Source organism: Hemiscyllium ocellatum, unplaced genomic scaffold (assembly GCF_020745735.1).
Source record: "Hemiscyllium ocellatum isolate sHemOce1 unplaced genomic scaffold, sHemOce1.pat.X.cur. scaffold_1207_pat_ctg1, whole genome shotgun sequence".
Classification (NCBI taxonomy): Eukaryota; Metazoa; Chordata; class Chondrichthyes; order Orectolobiformes; family Hemiscylliidae; genus Hemiscyllium; species Hemiscyllium ocellatum.
This window is the reverse complement of record NW_026867713.1, coordinates 22,165-40,680: the sequence shown is the minus strand read 5'-3', so window position 1 is coordinate 40,680 and position 18,516 is coordinate 22,165. Positions and strand designations below refer to the sequence as shown.

The following is an 18,516-nucleotide window of genomic DNA, read 5'->3' as shown; positions in this document are numbered from 1 at the left end:
ACAGTCAATCATTGCATCCAATTCTGGTCAACAGATTCCTGGTCAGAACGAGGAAGTTAAAATACCACAGAGGGGCCTGTTCCATACCTTTTGCTTCTCCTTCAGGACACTGTGGGGTCTCAAGGGTTAAACATTCCCTTGCCAAAGGCCATATTTCATCAACTGAATGCCTGTACTCTTTCAATACAGACAGAACACCTCAGAAGGGGGGAGGCTGACAGTATCTCAAAATAGAACCTCTTGCAGCCACACATGTGGATTCCCCCGTAACCCCAGACAGAGGAATTTGCCCTTTCCAGACAAGACTGAGAGCCCTGGGCACAACCCTGTTAAACTGCCTCCCGCTCCCATTGTCTTACCTCCCCTCCATATTAGCATAGGTAAGTGAATCCCCCATTTACTGAAGGAAGAACCCTCCAGCCTTAATCTCTTCCCATCAACACATAATCATGAACAATACGATAATCAGTTTCTGTAATCCATTCATACGTTAACGCAGGACATCGCCATTCATCAAGCTTTGTAAGGTCATAATTACCAGCTTTAAACTATGTAATGACAATCGCCCATGTGACTGATATGTCTTTGTCTAATTCCTATTAAATATACTGTCTCTGTGGGTAAGGCAGAGATTCATGAAGAAGAGTCTCTACAAGTCTCTATACTAACCTGGCAGGGGAGATACCATGATCATTGCGGTGGCGCTCCCAGGACGAGGCTATCCCATTGCACTTCGGGTGTGCTGACGCCTGCGATGTCACCAAATGCGGGATACTCAACAGCAAAATTTGTGGTAGTGGGGGTCTGCGTTCGCGCTCTCCCCTTGTGGGCGGCATGGTGGCACAGTGGTTAGCACTGCTGCCTCACAGCGCCTGAGACCCAGGTTCAATCCCGAATCAGGCGACTGACTGCGTGGAGTTTGCATGTTCTCCCCGTGTCTGTGTGGGTTTGCTCCGGTCTCCTCCCACAGTCCAAAGATGTGCGGGTCAGGTGAATTGGCTGTGCTAAATTGCCCGTAGTGCTAGGTAAGGGGTAAATGTAGGGGTATGGGTGGGTTGCACTTTGGCGGGTCGGTGTGGACGTGTTGGGCCGGAGGGCCTGTTTCCACACTGTAAGTAATCTAATCTAAAGTCGACACTGGGGCACCTTAGAAACGCTTTGAAACTCTCGCCTGCTGCCCAATAATAAAGCTACTTGTGTCTTTAGGATTTGTGGAACAAAATAGGCATCAACAATGAAGGATATGAGTGATCTTCAGAGTGTGGAGTACAGACTTACTGGAGTGGTTCACTGATGAAGAAAATGCAGTCACTGAATTGATTTGAAGAAATTGCTATTTTCTTTGAAGTAAACAAGCTAAATATATTGGTTGATTTTTTTTCTCTTTTTCACACCAAGTAATGAACAACGGTTTTGGCAGTTCATAAAGTTTTGCATATCGAGAACTTAGCTTTGGAAATGTTCACAACATCATTGAACATGCAGATTCACACTGGGTAGAGACTTTTATTTTCCTTTATTCATTCACAAGATGAGGGTGTCGCTGGCCCGGCAGCATTTCCTGCCCATCCCTAATTGCCCAGGGGGCAGGTAAGAGTCGACCACATTGTTGTGGGTCTGAAGTCACAATGTAGGCCAGACCAGGTAAGGATGGCAGCTTCCTTCCTGAAAGGGCATTAGTGATCCAGATGGGTTTTTCGGAAAATCGATTAATGGTCATCATGAGACTCTTAAATTCCCGAGTTTTTAAAAATTTAATTCAAATTCACCCATCTGCAGCAGTAGGCTTTGAACTCAGGTCTCCAGAAGTTTATCTGGGGCTTTGGACTAACTGTCCAGCGACAATATCACTCGGCCAATACTTCCCCACATCACTGCCCATCTGCACAGAGTAAACAGCGATTTTCTGGTACATCAGGACTGACATCAGGACTGGTTAATCACACATACATTTGCTGAATAATTGCAGGAGTTGGATGTTGATGGGCTATTGACATCCATCTATGAACCATGTGTATTCTGAGGTTTGTTTCTGATCATGATTGGAAACAGCATCGGTCTTGTTATCTTTTGGGGATAAAAACAGTTTCAATTAGCTTTCTGTTAAATACCTAGCAATAAAGTCGATCCCTAACTCTCAGGCAGATTAGTTTCCTTTGAAGAGCTCCTCATCTCCCCAACCTCCTCCATCCTCACACCCAACAGTACAATAATCTCACAGAGTTTCTTTGTGACTATGAATGAGACAATCTGATCAGCTGCTTCTTTCCCTACTCCTATGTCAAGTTGGATCTTAAACTCCCCTTGCTGCAGTTGTGATCCTGCATCATTGTACAGTGTTGCTCGTATTTCATGTCTTGGACTGTCAGTGTTCATGATACTGCATGTAGCTTCTTGTACATCGGGTTTACAGTGCAAGAGTTTAGCTCTTGCCTTCCAACAACAGTAGAGTCGTACTCCAACAAAGCTTACAGAATCACGGCCCAGCATATTCCCCAACTTCCCTCCTTCCATCAAACCAGAGGATCAGCCCTCATTCAACTGAGAGAATTCAGGAGGGCATGGCAGTAACAGCAGCATGAATACCTAAAAATGGGGTGTTCACCTGATGAAGTTACCAAACAGCATAAGCAGCAAGTGATAGACAGAGCGAAGCAATCCAGTAAACAACGGAACAGATCTAAGATCTGTAGTCCAGCCACAACCAGTTGTGATTGAAGACAAAGGACAGCTGGAGTCCTGAAGACAGTTCTCTCCAAGATATTAATCAACAAGAATGTCAGACTGGATTAATCATCATAAAACTGAAGTCCATTTGATATTAATATGTTTACAATCAGTGTTCAATTCACCACGTGTAGCTGAAGGTAAAGATAATCTTCAAGTGATTGTAACAGTGAAGATACCTGAATACTTATTCAGCAAATTAAAGCCTGTTGTGTTAGTAATAATTTTAAAGAGATATTAAAAGTAAGGTGATTTGAGTATAATGGAAGAAATTTATTGGTGGGTATCTGATAATTCTGTTTTAATGTGAAGTTAATTTAGGATTAGTTAACAAATACACACACGGTAGGGAATCCCAGTCCCATGGAGTGCACATCCAGTTCCATGTGGGAAAACCAGGACACTTCTTGTATCAGCAACAACCACAAGAACACAGAAGTGACACTGGAACACTAGTTTGACCAAGGCGAAAGTACTGCACTCACTCATTGTCCCCACATTCCAGGATTGATGTGATCACACCAGAGAGGGGACAGAGAAGATTGATCAGAATGTTTCTCTGATTGGAGAATTTCTGCTCTGAGGAAAGATTGGATAGGTTGGGGGGTGGGGGGTTTCCAAGGAAGATGAACTGAGATTAAATTGATGTGATAAAATGCTGAGGAATCCAGGTAGAATGGATAGGAAGCAGCTATTCATTAACAGAGCCATCAGGAACTAGAAGTTTTAGATTGAAGATAATTCTCAGAAAAAAAGGGGAAAGGAGAATGTATTTCCCACAGAAATGGTGGAGAGCAGGATCTCACTGATGGGGTGACAGAGGCAGTTACCAGCATTACATTTGAATAAAAGTACGTGGATGGAACTGAAATGTTGGAACGTGCAGGGCGATGGACTAAGTTCTGCAGAATGGGATAAATGCGATTTATTTGACATTTCTCCAGAATATTAAACTCCAGTCCAATTTGAGAAGTTAAACATCACGAAACATACTTTAGCAGGACTTATACAGTTAATAGTAAGTTCCTAGGGAGTGCTGCTAAACAAAGAGTCCTTGGAGTGCAGGTTCATAGTTCCTTGAAAGTAGAGTAGCAAGTAGATAGAATAGTGAAGGGCGGCAGTTTGTCTGCTTGCCTTTATTGGTCACAGCATTGAGAGGTCATACTGAGGCTGTACAGGACATTGATTCGGCAACTTTTGTAATATTCCATGCAATTCTGGTCTCCTTCCGATTAGATGGATGTTCTCAAACTTGAAAGGGGTCAGAAAATAATTATAGGATGTTGCCAGGTTTGGATAGGCTGCTTTCCTTGGAGCATCAGAGGCTGAACGGTGACCTGAAAGAGATTTTTAAAATCAGGCCGGGCATGGATAGGATAAATAGAGAAGATATTTTCCCTGCAGTGGGGGAGTACGAAACTAGGGGACTGGGAGGGGGTGGGCGGAGGGACAGAGAGGGTGGGTGGATCGAGAGTGGTGGGACAGAAATGGGTGAGGACAGAAAGTGGGCTGAGAGGGGAGGGGAACAGATGGGGGGAACAGAGGGGGTGACTGACGGTTGGGGGGGGCGACCAACAGAGAGGGGGAACAGACCAAGCGGGGTGCAACCGACGGAGGGAGGGGAGGGAAAAGATGGGTGTGCAACCGACGGGGGAGCGACTGACAGAGAGGGGGAAAAGACTGAGGGCGCGACAGACTGACAGATAGGGGGACAGATGATCGGGGGTGGGGAGAGAGGGGCGACAGGGATGGCGGTGACCAAGACAGGGCTGACCAATAGAGAGGGGGGAACAGACAGAGTGGGAGGAGACGGAGGAACACAGAGGGGGAAGATGGAGAGTTATTTTTTAGATCTACAACTCAACCCTTTTCCTGTTTTCTCCTCCTCAGCTTAATTCCATCTGAAGGTCACAGAACAACTGCATAGTTTCTGTAGAGTTTCAGGGAGATCAGGTGCTGAACATGGCATTTGTAACATGCTGATCAATAAATGGACTCTGGTTCGACTCCACTGTCTGTGTGGTGTTTGCACATTCTCCCTGTGTGTCTGCGTGGGCTTCCTCTGGGTGCTCTTAATTTCCTCCCACAAATCCAAAGACGTGCAGGTTAGCTGGATTAGCTTTGGGTAATGGTAGGTTACAGAGTTAGGGTGGAATGCTGTTCCGATGGTTGGTATGGGCCGAAAGGCCTGCTACCACACTGTAGGGATTCTGTCACTGAGTATAGGGGTTAGGAGGTCACGTTGTGGCTGAGTAGGGCACTGGTCAGGCCACTGTTAGAATACTGCATTCAATTGCAGTCTCCCTGATTTCAGAAAGATGTTACCAGAATAGGACTCAACCTCTTAATGACAAGTTCTTGGGAAGTGTTAACAAACAAACAGACCGTGCAGTGTAGGTTGATAGTTTCTTGAAAGGTGTGGTTGAAGGTAGACAGGTCGGTGAAGGTGGTGTGCGGTATGCTAGCTGTTATTGGGCAGTGCATTGAGTATAGGAGTTGGGAGATTATGTTTCGGTTGCACAGTTTATTGGCTCGGCCACTTTTGGAATGTCCACTGCTTTGAATTCCAGTCTCCCTGCTATAGGAAAGATGTTGGGAAATTGGCAAGAGTTCAGTAAGGTTTTACCAGGGTGTTGCCAGTATTGGAATATTTGAACCATAGGGAGAGGCTGAATAGGCTGAGGCTATTTCCCTGAATCACTGGACACTTTAGGTGGCTTTATCGAACTTTATAAAATTATGAGGAGCAGTGATCGGGTGACTAGTCATGGTTTATTTTTTCCCAGGGCAGGGGAGTCCAAACGAATAATGTGAAGTTTTTTGGAATGACAAATTCTAGAGGAGAGGGACAAAGTTTAAAGGATATGAAAACCAAAACAACTGCAGATGCTGTAAACCAGGAAGAGAATCAGAAGTTTCTAGAAAAGCTCAGCAGGTCTAGCAGCATCTGTGAAAAGAAATTAGAGTTAACATTTCTGAGGAAGGGTGCCCAGACCGGAAACTTTAACTGATTTTTCTTCACAGATGCTGTATGACCTGCTAAGCGTTTCCAACAACATCTGAGCAAGTTTAAAGGGAGTTGTGTCTGACAAGTGTCTTGTGCAGATGTCGATAAATGACTATAATGTATTCTCCTGGGAGATGGGAAAAGCAGAAACAATCACAGTTTAAGAGGCATTTGGACAGACACATAAGCAGGCATAGGTTATCAGGGATATGGATCATGTTACAGGCAGATGGAATTAGTTTGGAATGGCATCATGATCTACGCAGACACGGTGGGCTGATTACTCTGGTGCTGTAACTGTTATGTTTTCCAGGGGATAGAATGGTTTTTGAAGAAGTAACAAAAATGATTGATGAGAGCAGCCTGGTCGACATGATCAACGTGGACTTTAGTAAGGCGTTCAGCAAGCTTTCTCATGGGAGACTGGTTAGCAAGGTTAGATCTCATGGAATAAAGCGGAAACCAGCTATTTGAGTACAGACCAGGCTCAAAAGTAGAAGATAGAGAGTGGTGGCGGAGGGATGCTTTTCCGACTGGAGGCCTGTGGAGTGTCTCAAGGATTGGTTCTGTATCCACTATTTTTCATCATTTATATCAATGATTTGGATGTAAACATAGGAGGTATTAGTAATTCTGCAGATGACGCCAAAACTGGAGGTTTAGTGGACAGTGAAAAAGATGACCAAGGCTGCAATGTTTCCTGCAGGTGTCACCATTTCAGATGCTGCCCGTCCTGCTGGGGATCTCCAGCACTTCTTGGTTTTGTTGCAGATTTCCAGCATTTTGCTGAAGCACATGGAGACAGAGAGCTGTACAGCTCCAGATTTTGTTGACTCTGCAGGACTGATGGATGACGAGGGACTCAATCCTCGTTTAATCCTCCTTTCCTTTGGTTTTCGGAGTCGCTGACTACATCACTAATATTCTACGTCCCACTCCCTGACCTGAATCTGACCCATCTAACCCGACACTTCAGATCCCATCCCCCTGCCAGACTAGTTAATACCTCACCAATGGAACTGGCAATAGCGCTCCCCCCATCCCCACCCTCCAGGAGATTTGACCCAGCTCTGCACAGGGGTAACCAGTCAGGCTGGTACAGGTCCCAATTCCTTAAGAATCTAAGCCCTTCCATGGTACACCATTTCTCCAGCCACACATCCAGCTGATCTACCCTCTTATTCCTGCTCTCACTAGCATATGGCACTGGGAGCAAGTCTGACATCATTACATTTCAGGAGCTGCATTATAATGTGTCCCTGCTCTCCCAATATCCAGCTTTCAACCACTCATCCCTTTATTTCATTATGTCATTGGTATCAGGGTGTTGTACAACCACAGGCTGTTTACCCTCCAGCTCCAGAATATCCTGTAGCTGCACCATGATATCGCGGATCCTATCACCAGGGAGATAACATACCATCCTGGATTCATGGCTGTGGCCATAGAAGTGCCTGTCTGTAACCCTGACTGTTGAATCCCCTGTCACTCTCTTTCTTCCCGTTCTGGGCAGCAGAGCTATCGACAGTGTCATGAACCTGGTTGTTGCTGATTTCCCCTGAGACCGACACACACACACGAATCCCAAGCAGTATACATTATCTGTTTGGGAAGGGAATAACCACTGGGAACTCCTGCACTTCCTTCCTGAGCCTTTTACTTGATCTGATGGTCCCCCATTCCCTTTCTGCCTGTGTAACCCTCACCTGCAGTGTGACTAACTCACTGAACATGCTGTCCATAACATTCTCAGTATTGCAGATGCTCCACAGCGAGTCCACGCACAGCTCCAGGTCTGAAAAGCAGTTTCCCAGTAGCTGCTGATGGGCACATTTCCTGCACACACAGCTGTCAGGGACACTGGAAACATCCCTAATTTTCCCACATTGTACAAGAGGAGCACACCATGGGTCTGAGGTCTCCTGTCACACAGGCTCTCTAGATTCAGCTAGTTACTCCCATTTAGAGAATTTATATGACCAAGCAATCTTCCTCCCCTTCAAACATTGTAATAAAAATCCTGTATTCTTTACTTAAGCTGATATGTTATACCTTAAAAATGGTTACAAAATCTCCACAGGTATCGCTTACAAACTGGCTGTTCCCTTTGGGACCATGTGAATTTCTGAATGGGCTGAAACAAAACGGAGTTTCAGCTTCACCTTCTCCCTGTCCCACCTCGCTCTGTTTACACCCAACTCCAAAACACTCTCATTGAGCCAAGCAGCCCTCACAGTGCAGCCCTGTCATTGTCATTGTCTGCTCACCCCTACACTGCCCTCAGCCTCCTGTACTGTTCCAATACATCTCAATGGGAGCTCAGGGACAGCACCTCATCTTTCAATTCAATCCTTTGTAACCCCAGAGTCAACATGGACCTCAGCAGTTTCTGGGTGAACAGACAGTTTGAATCTGGAACATTCCACCTAAAAAGGTACTGGAATTTGACTTCATAAAGAGTTGCAGGGAATTGAAAATAAGGAGTTTACAGGTGAGCATCATGAAGTGGGTGATTGGGACTAAATCTGACAGTCCCTACAAAGAGACAAAGTGCAATCTGGACAAATCTGTGCTCCCTCTCAGACCAAAGCAGACCCTGAGCTTCCAGTTGCCTGCCACTTTAACACACGAGCCTGTTCCCTGGCCAACATCTGTCTCATTCTTAATGCAGTGTTCCAGGGAAGCTTGATGCCGAACACTCCAGAACACACCAAATGGCCCTGTATTTCAAGGACGGCAATTTCCCCTCCCATGTGGTCAACAATACCCTTCAGTGTATCTCCACCACTTCCTGCACCTCTGCCCTTGAACCCCACCTCTCCAACCGCAGCAAGGATAGAACCCCCAAGTCCTCAATTTTCAATCAGATACAACACATCATCCTCTGCCATTTCCACCACCGACAATCAGATCCCACCAACAGATATCTTTCCCTCCACACCCCTTTCAGCATTCCTCGAGACCATTCCCGTGACTTCCACATTAGATCCATGCTCCCCACCAACCCACCCTCCACTTCCAACACCTTTGCCTGCCATTGCAAGAGGTGTAAAACCTGTGCCCACACCTTCCCCTCACCTCCATCCAAGACACCAGAGGTCCCTTCCACATCCAGCAGAGATTGTCCTGTACATTGAATAACCTCATCTATTGTTTTCATTGCTTTCTACAACGGGGAGACAGGACGCTAACTTGCAGAATGTTTCAGGGAACTTTTCTGGGAGACATACACCAACCAACCCCACTGTCCTGTGGCTAACCATTTCAACTCCCCCTCCCACTCTGCCAAGAACATGCATGTCCTGGGCCACCTCCACCACAAAATCCTAGCTACATGACTCCTGGAGGAAGAAAACCTCATCTTCTATCTTGGGACCCTTTAACCACTGAATCAATGTTTCGTCATTTCCTCTCCCCCACCTTATCCCAGATCCAGCCCTCCAACTCAGCACCACCCTCTTGAACAGTCCCACCTGTCCATCTTCTTTCGCAATTACCCACTCCACCCTCTCAACATTACCCTCCACCAGCATCTTCCTATCGCCTTCCCAGCTACCTTCCCGCCAGCCCCACACAAATGCTATTATCTGTCAGTCCTCTTCCCCACTCTCACATCCCTGCTGAAGGGCTTAGGCCCAATATGTCAATTCTCCTGCTCCTTGGATACTGTCTGACCTGCTGTGCTTCTCCTGCGCCAAACTTTAACATAAGCTGGAAGAACAACACCTCATTTTGTACTTGGGGACCCTTCAGGCCTCTGACCTTAAAATGGAACTCATTAATTTTAGGTCCTAAGTCTCCCATGTCCTCGCACCATAGTCCCCCACCCCACACACCAGGCCTTGTTATTACATCGCCTGCCATTACACATTACCTATGGTTAGTCACTAACAATCTCCATTAACATCTATTCACCCTCCCCCAGCCAGATCATTATCCATTCCTTTGTCCAATTGCTCCTGTATCTCATTTTGGACTATATCACCACCTATCACATTTACTCCTTAACCCCTACCTTCTGCATATAAACTGACATTTTTTCTCAGTCACATCAGTTCTGAGGAAGGGTCAGCGGATCCAAAATATTAACTCTGATTTCTCTTCACAGATGCTGCCAGACCTGCTGAGCTATTCCAGTATCTTCTAGCTGTTGTTTCTGATTTAAGCATCCACAGTTCTTTTGGTTTTCATTTACTGGGAGTTTCTAATTCAGGTCTAGCAGCCTACATCATGAGTTTATAAACCCTCCCAGTCCACACTAACTCCATTTCTCTCCCACTCCCTTCACACTCACTGGGTCTCTTCCCAACCCCTGCCCAGTGACACTGCACCTGCACAGCTCATGGTCACATGCTGGCCTGTTGGCGACACCCCTCATTCACTCCCATTGGCTGGAGGATTACACCTAGTCTCCTAATGGTCTGAAGCTGCCGTCAATCAGCCAGGCCCCATTGTGACATGAGTGGTGGGACCCTCCCAGGAGTGTGGGAGGCTGAGGGGTAACCTCAGAGGTTTATAAAATCATGGGAGGCATTGATGGGATAAATAGATAGATGAGGATAGGATATCTGGTCGGCACAGAGGAGTTTGACTGAAGGGTCTGTTTCCGTGCTGTGTATGTCTGTGGCTCTGCCCTGGGATGAGCTTCATCACTCACAGTGAATGGGGCTGAATCAATGTCCTGTAGAGCTGCAAAACAATGTCCCAACTCCAATACTCAATGCACTGACCAAGTACACCAAACGCCTCCTTCACTATCCTGCCTATCCAAGATTCCACTTTCAAAGAACTATGAACCTGTACCTCAAGTCTCTTTGTTCAACAACACTCCCCAGGACCTTCCCATTAAATGTATAAGTCCTGCCCTGATTTGTTTTTCCAAAATGCAGCACCTCACATTTATCTGAATTCACTCCATCTGCCACTCCCCAGCCCATTTGATTGAAGTCCCATTTTACTCTGAGGTAACCTTCTTCCCGATCCAATTTGGTGCCTGTGTAAAGTCACTGACCATAGCTCCTATTTTCACATAGTCATCATTGATATAAATGATGAAAAGCAGTGAACCCTGCACCGATCCTTACACCATATTGCTCATCACAGGCCTCCAGTCCGAAGGCAACCCTTCACCACTATCCTCTGTCTCCAACCTTACAGCCAATTTTATATCCAAATAGCTAGTCCTTCCACCTTGAATGTCTTTCTGAAGTCCAAGTTAGTGATTTCCATGCACAAAGCCATGCTGACTGTCCCTAATCATTTCTTACCTTTCCAATTACATCTAAATCCTATCCCGGAGAAGCCCTTCCAACAACTTGCCTGACTCCAGGCTCACCAGTGTATTGTTCCCTGGCCTTTCCTCATCACCTTTCTCAAATAATGGCACCTGTCTTCCAGCACCTCGGTGATACAAATATCTCAGCGAGGGACCCAACTATCACTTCCCTAGCTTCCCACAAAGTTCGGGGATTCACCTGATCATGTATCAGGGATTTATCAATCTTGATGCATTATACAAGTTCCAGAGACTCTGAACGAATATGGACACTTGTCAAGTTATCCCTATTTATTTCTCCAAACTCTCTCACTTCCATATCCTCCTTCAGTAAAAGCAGACATGAAATACGCAGATAGTATCTCTCCTGCCTCCTGCAGATCCATAGACCGCCTTGTTGATTTTTCAGGGTCCCTATTCTCTGCCTGGTTACTCTTTTGTCCTTAGTGTATTTCTAGAATCTCTTTGGATTTTCCCCAAACTCATTTCACAAAGTTCTCGTTCCCTTTTTTGCCCTCTTAGTTTCCCTCGAGTATACTCCTACCGCCCCTATACTCCTCCAGGTATTCACCCAAACCCAGCTGTCTGTACCTGCCATATCCCTCCTTCATTTTCTTGACCAGAGCCACAATTCCTCTTGACAGGCAGCATTCCTTACACCTCCCAGTCTTGGCCTTAACAGGAACATACAGTCTATATACTCATTGTCTCAGGCCTATGGAGGCAATGGCAGATGAAGACAGAGAAACAATCAATCATTCTCGGTAAAGAGGCAGTGCTGGGAAAGATACCAGCCGAAAGGTAGATGGGTCTCCTGGCCGTGATGGAATGCATCCCCGGGGACTGTAAGGAATGGCAGTGGGTAAATAGCAAATACACTCGTGATAATTCACTAAAATTTGCTGACTCTGGGACGGTTCTAACAGATTGGAAAGCTGCAAATGTGATGCCAATATTTTAAAATGGACGTATTAGCATAACTTCTGTAGTGGGGGAAATGTCTGATCTCTCACGAAAGAAATAGTGAGCTATGTGGATAGAAATTGTCTCATCGAGCAGACACAGCATGGATTCATGAAAAGTGGACGACACTAAGATGAGTGGTAGAGCAATGTGTGCAGAGGCCACTGTCAGTCTGCACAGGGATACAGAGAGGTTAATTGAGTGGTTAAGGGTCTGGCAGATGGAGGACAATGTTGGGATATGTGAGGTCATCCATTTTGGTCGGACTAACAACAAACTGGATGATGAAATGGTGAAAACATGCAGCAGGCTGCTGTGCAGAGGGAGCTGGGTGTCCTTGTGCATGAATCACAGGAAGTTGGTTTGCAGGTACAACAGGTAATTAAGGCAGTGAAGGGAATATTGTCCTTCATTGCTAGAGGGATGGTTATGCTGCAGCTATACAGGGGGCTAGTGAGGCCACACCTGGAGTACTGTGTACAGGTTTTCGTCCCCTACTTCAGGAAGGATGTAATGGCGCTGGAGGGGGTGCAGAGCAGGGTCACTAGTTTGAGTCTGGAGTTGAAAGGGTTGCCTTCTGAGCAGAGATTGACAAAACTGGCATGATCCTCATTGGAATTTAGAATAATGGGAGATTGTATAGGAAAAATATAAAATTATGAAGGGAGTAGATAAGATAGAAGCAGGGAGGTCATTTCCACTGTGGACTGGACAAACTATGGTGCATAGCGACAAAATAAGGGGGTATCAGATTTAGGACTGAGTTCAGGAGAAACTTCTTCAGCTAAAGGGTTGTGAATCTGTGGAATTCCCAGCTGATTGAAACAGTTGAGACTTTCATCTTGAATGTCTTTAGGTCAAAATGTAGATTTACGAACAGGAAAGGAATTAAAGGTTATGGGAGAGAGCAGTAAAGTGGAGCTGAGATCAGCCCTGATCTTATTGAATGGCAGAGCAGGCTGGAGGGGCCAGATGGCCTCCTCCTGCTCATATTCCTTATGTTACGTTCCCACATTTCAGCCGTCCCTTTACCTGGGAATAGCAAAGAAGTATTGAAAGATTTTATCTTGTTCAATCACAATGCACCTTTATCCAATTTAGAACAGCAACTTTTAGATCTGGTCTATTCTTTTTTGGAACTATTTTAAAACTATTATAATTATCAGAGAATCCAGACAGTGGGGAAGCAGGTCATTCAGCCCATCACATCCGCACTGACCCTCAGAGACTCCCACCCTACCCATGTAATGTTGCCTTTCCCATGGATAATCCACCCAACCTGCACATCCCTGAACACTGTGGGTAATTCAGCCTGGATAATCCACCTAACCTGCACATCCCTGAACACTGTGGGTAATTCAGCCTGGATAATCCACCTAACCTGCACATCCCTGAACACTGTGGGTAATTCAGCCTGGATAATCCACCTAACCTGCACATCCCTGAACACTGTGGGTAATTCAGCCTGGATAATCCACCCAACCTGCACATCCCTGAACACTGTGGGTAATTCAGCCTGGATAATCCACCTAACCTGCACATCTTTACATAGTGGGAGGAAACCAGAGCAATCAGATGAAACACACGCAGATATTAACAATAAGGTGATCAATCCTTTCTTATTTCCCAGTTCCATCCAAATAATTTCACTGAACTTACTCCCATGAATATCGTCCCCAAGCACAACTCTAATGCTATCCCTAACCAAAAACACCACTCGTCCTCCTCTCTTGTCCCCCTTTCTATCCTTCCTATAGCATCTATACCCTGGAACATACAGCTGCCAGTCACATCCATCCCTGAGTCATATTTCTATAATACCGATGATATCCCAGTCCCATGTTCAAACCATAACCTGATCGCATCTGCCTTCCCTGTCAGGCCTCTTGCATTGAAGTAAATGCAGTGTAACTGCTCGGTTCTACCGCGTTCTGCCTTGACTGTTTGATTTCTGAACTGTACCCAGCCTCAGACTTACCTCCTTTCTCACTATCTCTTTAGGTTTACCCCCACTCCCTCACTGGTTTAATGCCTCCTGAGTAGTACTAGCAAATCTCCCTGCCTGGATATTAGTCACCTTCCAATTCAGGGACAATCCATCCTTCTTATTCAAGTCACTTCTACTCCAGAGGAGAATTCAATGACCAAAAGATGTGAATCCTTCTGCCCTACACCAGATCTTTAGCCAATCATTCATCTCCTCCATCCTGCTATTCCTACTCTCACTAGCATGTAGCATTGGGAGTAATTCAGATATTACGACCGAGTATCTACTTTTTTATATTCCAGGCTAATTTGCTATATTCTCTCATCAGGACCTATCTTTTTCTCTTCCTGTGTCATTGGTACCAATGTCCAATGACCTCCCACTGGTTATTATACCCTTTAAAGAATATTCTGCCACCAATCTTTTCTGAACCTTTCAAGTTCCACAACATCCTTCTGATAGGTGGAGAACAGAATTGCACTCAATATTGTAAGAGTGGCCAAACCAATGTCCTGTACAGCCACAACATGACTGCCCAACTCCTGTACTCACTGCTCTGACCAATAATGTAAATCATACCAATCACCTTCACTATCCTATCCACCTGCGACTCTACTTTCAAGGAATTATGAACCTGCACTGTAAGGAAACTTTGCTCAGTAACACTCCCTCGGACCTGACCATTAAGTCTATCAGTCCTGCTAGGCTTTGCTTTTCCAAAAAGCAGCACCTCACATTTATCTAAATTAAACTCCATCTGCCACTCCTCAGCCCATTTCCCCATCTGATCAAGATCCCATTGAATCCTGAGGTACCCTTCTTCACTGCCCACGACACCTCCAATTTTGGTGTCACCTGGAAACTTACTAACAATCCCTCCTATGTTCACATCCAAATCATTTATGTAAATGATGAGAAGTAGTGGACCCAGCACCGACCCTTGTGGCACTCCAGTGGTCACAGTCCTCCAGTCCGAAAAACAACCTTCTACCACCACCCTCTGTCTTCTACCTTTGAGGCAGTTCTATATTCCAAATGGCTAGTTCTCCTGGTATGGTGAGATCTCATCTTGCTAACTAGTCTTCCATGGCGAACCTTGTCGAACGCCTTACTGAAGTCCATATAGATCCCATCTACCGCTCTGCCCTCAAAAATCCACTTTCTTACTTCTTCATAAAACAGCTCAGTCAAGTAAGTGACATGATTTCCCACACACAAAGCCATGCTGACTATCCCTAATCAGTCCTTGCTTTTCCAAATACATGCAAATCCAGTCCCTCAGGGTTCCCTCCAACTTGTCTGGCACCAACATCAGGCTCACAGGTCTGTAGTTCCCGGGCTTGTCCAAACCGCCTTCATTAAACAGTATCATCATATTAACCAACCCCCAGTCTTCTGGCACCTCAGCTGTGACTATCGCTGATACAAAAATCTCAGCAAGGGGCCCAGCAATCACTTCCCTAGCTTCCTACAGAATTTTAGGACACACCTGATGAAATCCTGGGCATTTATCCACCTTTCTGCGTTCCAAGACATCCAGTACCACCTTCGCTGTAATATGGACATTTTTCAAGGTGTCACCATCGATTTCCAACATTCTATATCTTCCATATCCTTCTCCACAGTAAATGCTGATGCAAAATACTTGTTTAGTATCCCCTCCCCACCCCATCGCCTGCAGATCCACACACAGGCTGCCTTGCTGATCCTTGAGGAGCCCTATTCTGTCTCTAGTAACCCATTTGCTCTTAATGTATTTATAAAAACCCTTTGGATTGTCCTTACCCTATTCGCCAAAACTGTGTCCTGTCCCCTTTTTGCCTTACTGATTTTCCTCTTAAGTATACTTCTATTGCCTTTATACTAGAAGGATGTTCTGGATTGGAATAAATGCCAAATATTTCATCTTGATAAAAGGGCAGGACTTACACTGATTAAAAGTCGGGCCTTGCATAGTGATATAGAACAAAGAGACCTCGGGGTTCAGATCTTTGCAGTTTATGTCACATGTAGACAGGGTTGTTCAGAAGATGTATAGCACACTTGCCTTCATTGCTCACACCTTTGAGTATAGGAGTTGGGACATTACATTGAGGTTGTACAGGATGTTGGTGAGGCCTCTTCTGGAATACTGTGCTCAGTTCAGGTTGTGCTGTTATAGGACAGATGTTATTAAGTCGGAGCGGGTTCAGAAGAGATTTACCAGGATGTTGATGGGAACGGATGCTTTCGGTTATAAGGAGAGGCTAGGTAGGCTGGGACCTCTTTCACTGGGGTGTAGGAGGCTGAGGGGTGACCTTATTGGAGGTTTATAAAATCCTGAAGAGTATAGGTAATGTGAACAGCAGGTGCCCTTTCCAGGAGGGGGCGCGATTCAAGAGTGGGTGAGAAAAGGAAGACCCTAAAAAGACGTTCCGGATTTTACTTTTTGTTTTTGTACAGAGAGTGATTCACATGTGGAATAAACTAGCAGAGGACGTGGTAGCTGTGAATACAATTACAATTTAAGGGTGGCACAGTGGCTCAATGGTTAGCACTGCTGCCAGGGACACAGGTTCAATTCCTGCATTGGGTGGCTGTCCATGTGGAGTTTGGATATGCTTCCCCGTGTCAGCGTGAGTTCCTCCAGGTGCTCCCGTTTCTTCCCACAAGCCACAGATGTACAGGGTAGGTGAACTGGCAGTCCTCAATTGCCCATAGTGTTCAGGGATGATTGGGTTTAGTGAATTAGTAAGGGGTAAATGTAGAGTAAAACGGTAGGGGAATGGGATTCTAAGAGGAAAAAGCATTTGGACCTGTATATCGATAGGGAATGCTTGGATGGATTTGGACTAAGTGGAGGTAGATGCGATTAGTTCAGTTCGAATTTATGGTTGACACGGACTGGTTGGAACACAGGGTGTGTGTCAGTGCTGTATAACGTTCTGACTCTATCGCTCGTTATCTCTGTAAATTCCTCTATGCTCGGAACTCTCCGTCAATGCCACCTCATCCAGTCTTACAACTCTTCCTTATCTCGATAATTCCTCTCCAGCCTCAAAACTCAAAAAAGTCTATCAGAAATATCTCTATCTCTGTAACATCCTCAATCCTCAGAATCCTCTCCAACTTTCATCTCCTCCAGCTTCATTACTCTCCCTATCTCTAATCCCCTCCAGTCTCTCAAAGCTCTGCTATATGTGCCTTTTTTATTTCCAGCCTTCAGGATTCCCAATGTTTATTTCTCACTTGATGACGGCCCTTTCCGATTCTGTGCTGAGCTTCTGAATTCTTCCTTAAACCTCTCAATCTCCTTTTCCTCCCAAAACATCGGCCAATCATATGTCATCTACTCTAGTATCACCTTTCTGACCTGAAGTCCAATGGAGCCTGTCATATTCCTATAATAAACATCTTAGCGGTCTACAGAACAGAAAAAGGCTCTGGTAGTACATCGGGTCTGTGACAAAGAAAACTACCACCTAACTGTCCTCATCTATTTTCCAATAATTGTGGAAAAGTCTCATCTATCATGGCATTGCAAGTGCACACTAAATACATCTCAAATGCTACCGGGATTTCTGTGTCTCCCACCCTTACAGACAGTGAGGTTCAATGCAACTGTTGCTCGATGATGACATCACCCACAGGAACACAGAGCAGCTGGGTCTGTGCAAACCAGAGATCACCCACACATTGGAAGGATGGCAGGGTCCCTGAGGGGGGGGCACAGGAGATTTACCAGGATGGTTCAAGGAATGGGGGATTTTAGTTGCAGAGACATGGGTGCTGTTAATAAATATCAAGAATATCCATCTACAATAGATGGACTCTTGTTCTCAACCTCTCCCCTTGCCTGGGCTGTGGTAACCTTCAGGTTAAACCCACCACCAGACATTTCTCCCTAATGAGACAGCAGCCCTATGGTCTGGTCAGACAATGCTGCCTTTCCCTTTTACACAGTGATGCCACTGTACCCTGGGGATGGGGAGAGGGAATGCTGAAGGTGGGGGATGGGACACCACTCAGGCACAGTGCTTTGTCCTGGAGGATGTTCACTTTAATATTGTTGGGGGCTGCACTGATGCAGGCAAGTGGAGAATGTTCCAACACAATCCTGATGTGTGCCTTATAGGGAGCAAACAGACATTGGGGAATCAGGGGTTTGGGGAAACAGATTGTTCTCCTTGTAGCAGAGGAAATTGAGGGTGCCCTGTGACAGAGGGGTTTACAGATTTAGAATAATCCACCTTACACTCATGAGTTCATCAGAAAAGGATTACAGGACACATATTGAAGACTTGGGGGAGATCTACTGAGAGTGTGGGGTGATTCAAAAGAGGACATTTATGCAGCAAATGGGAATGAGCTGGAATACAATACTCACACACAATGTGAATATCCAGCTCCTGATGAATTGAGTAATTTTGTCACAGTTTGGCGTTACAATTACTGAGATTACCATCTGAATGTCCACCTGTAATACACGTTTATAAAACTGTCACTGTCAGTTCATTTAAGAAACTCTCACCACCCCCTCCTCCTGGCCCAGGATGACTGGACACATTACCCCTTGTG

The 18,516-nt window shown here is 45.5% G+C and overlaps 1 long non-coding RNA gene and 1 other non-coding gene across 6 annotated transcripts in view; one reads left to right on the top strand and one right to left on the bottom strand.

The window, feature by feature from the left end:
* Positions 1 to 661: 661 nt before the first annotated feature.
* Positions 662 to 825, top strand: LOC132809447 (U1 spliceosomal RNA). The gene has a single exon (XR_009642322.1). It is a non-coding gene; the product is annotated as a U1 spliceosomal RNA (small nuclear RNA).
* Positions 826 to 1,486: 661 nt separating this feature from the next.
* LOC132809446 (uncharacterized) overlaps positions 1,487 to 18,516 on the bottom strand; it is a 33,055-nt gene continuing 16,025 nt past the window's right edge. For 4 of the 5 annotated variants that reach the window (XR_009642318.1, XR_009642319.1, XR_009642316.1 and 1 more), the window contains one exon: positions 1,487 to 2,067. This is a non-coding gene — a long non-coding RNA (uncharacterized LOC132809446). Of the gene's footprint in view, positions 2,068 to 3,637; positions 4,065 to 18,516 lie in introns of those variants that run through there. The other variant, XR_009642317.1, reaches the window with a different exon arrangement.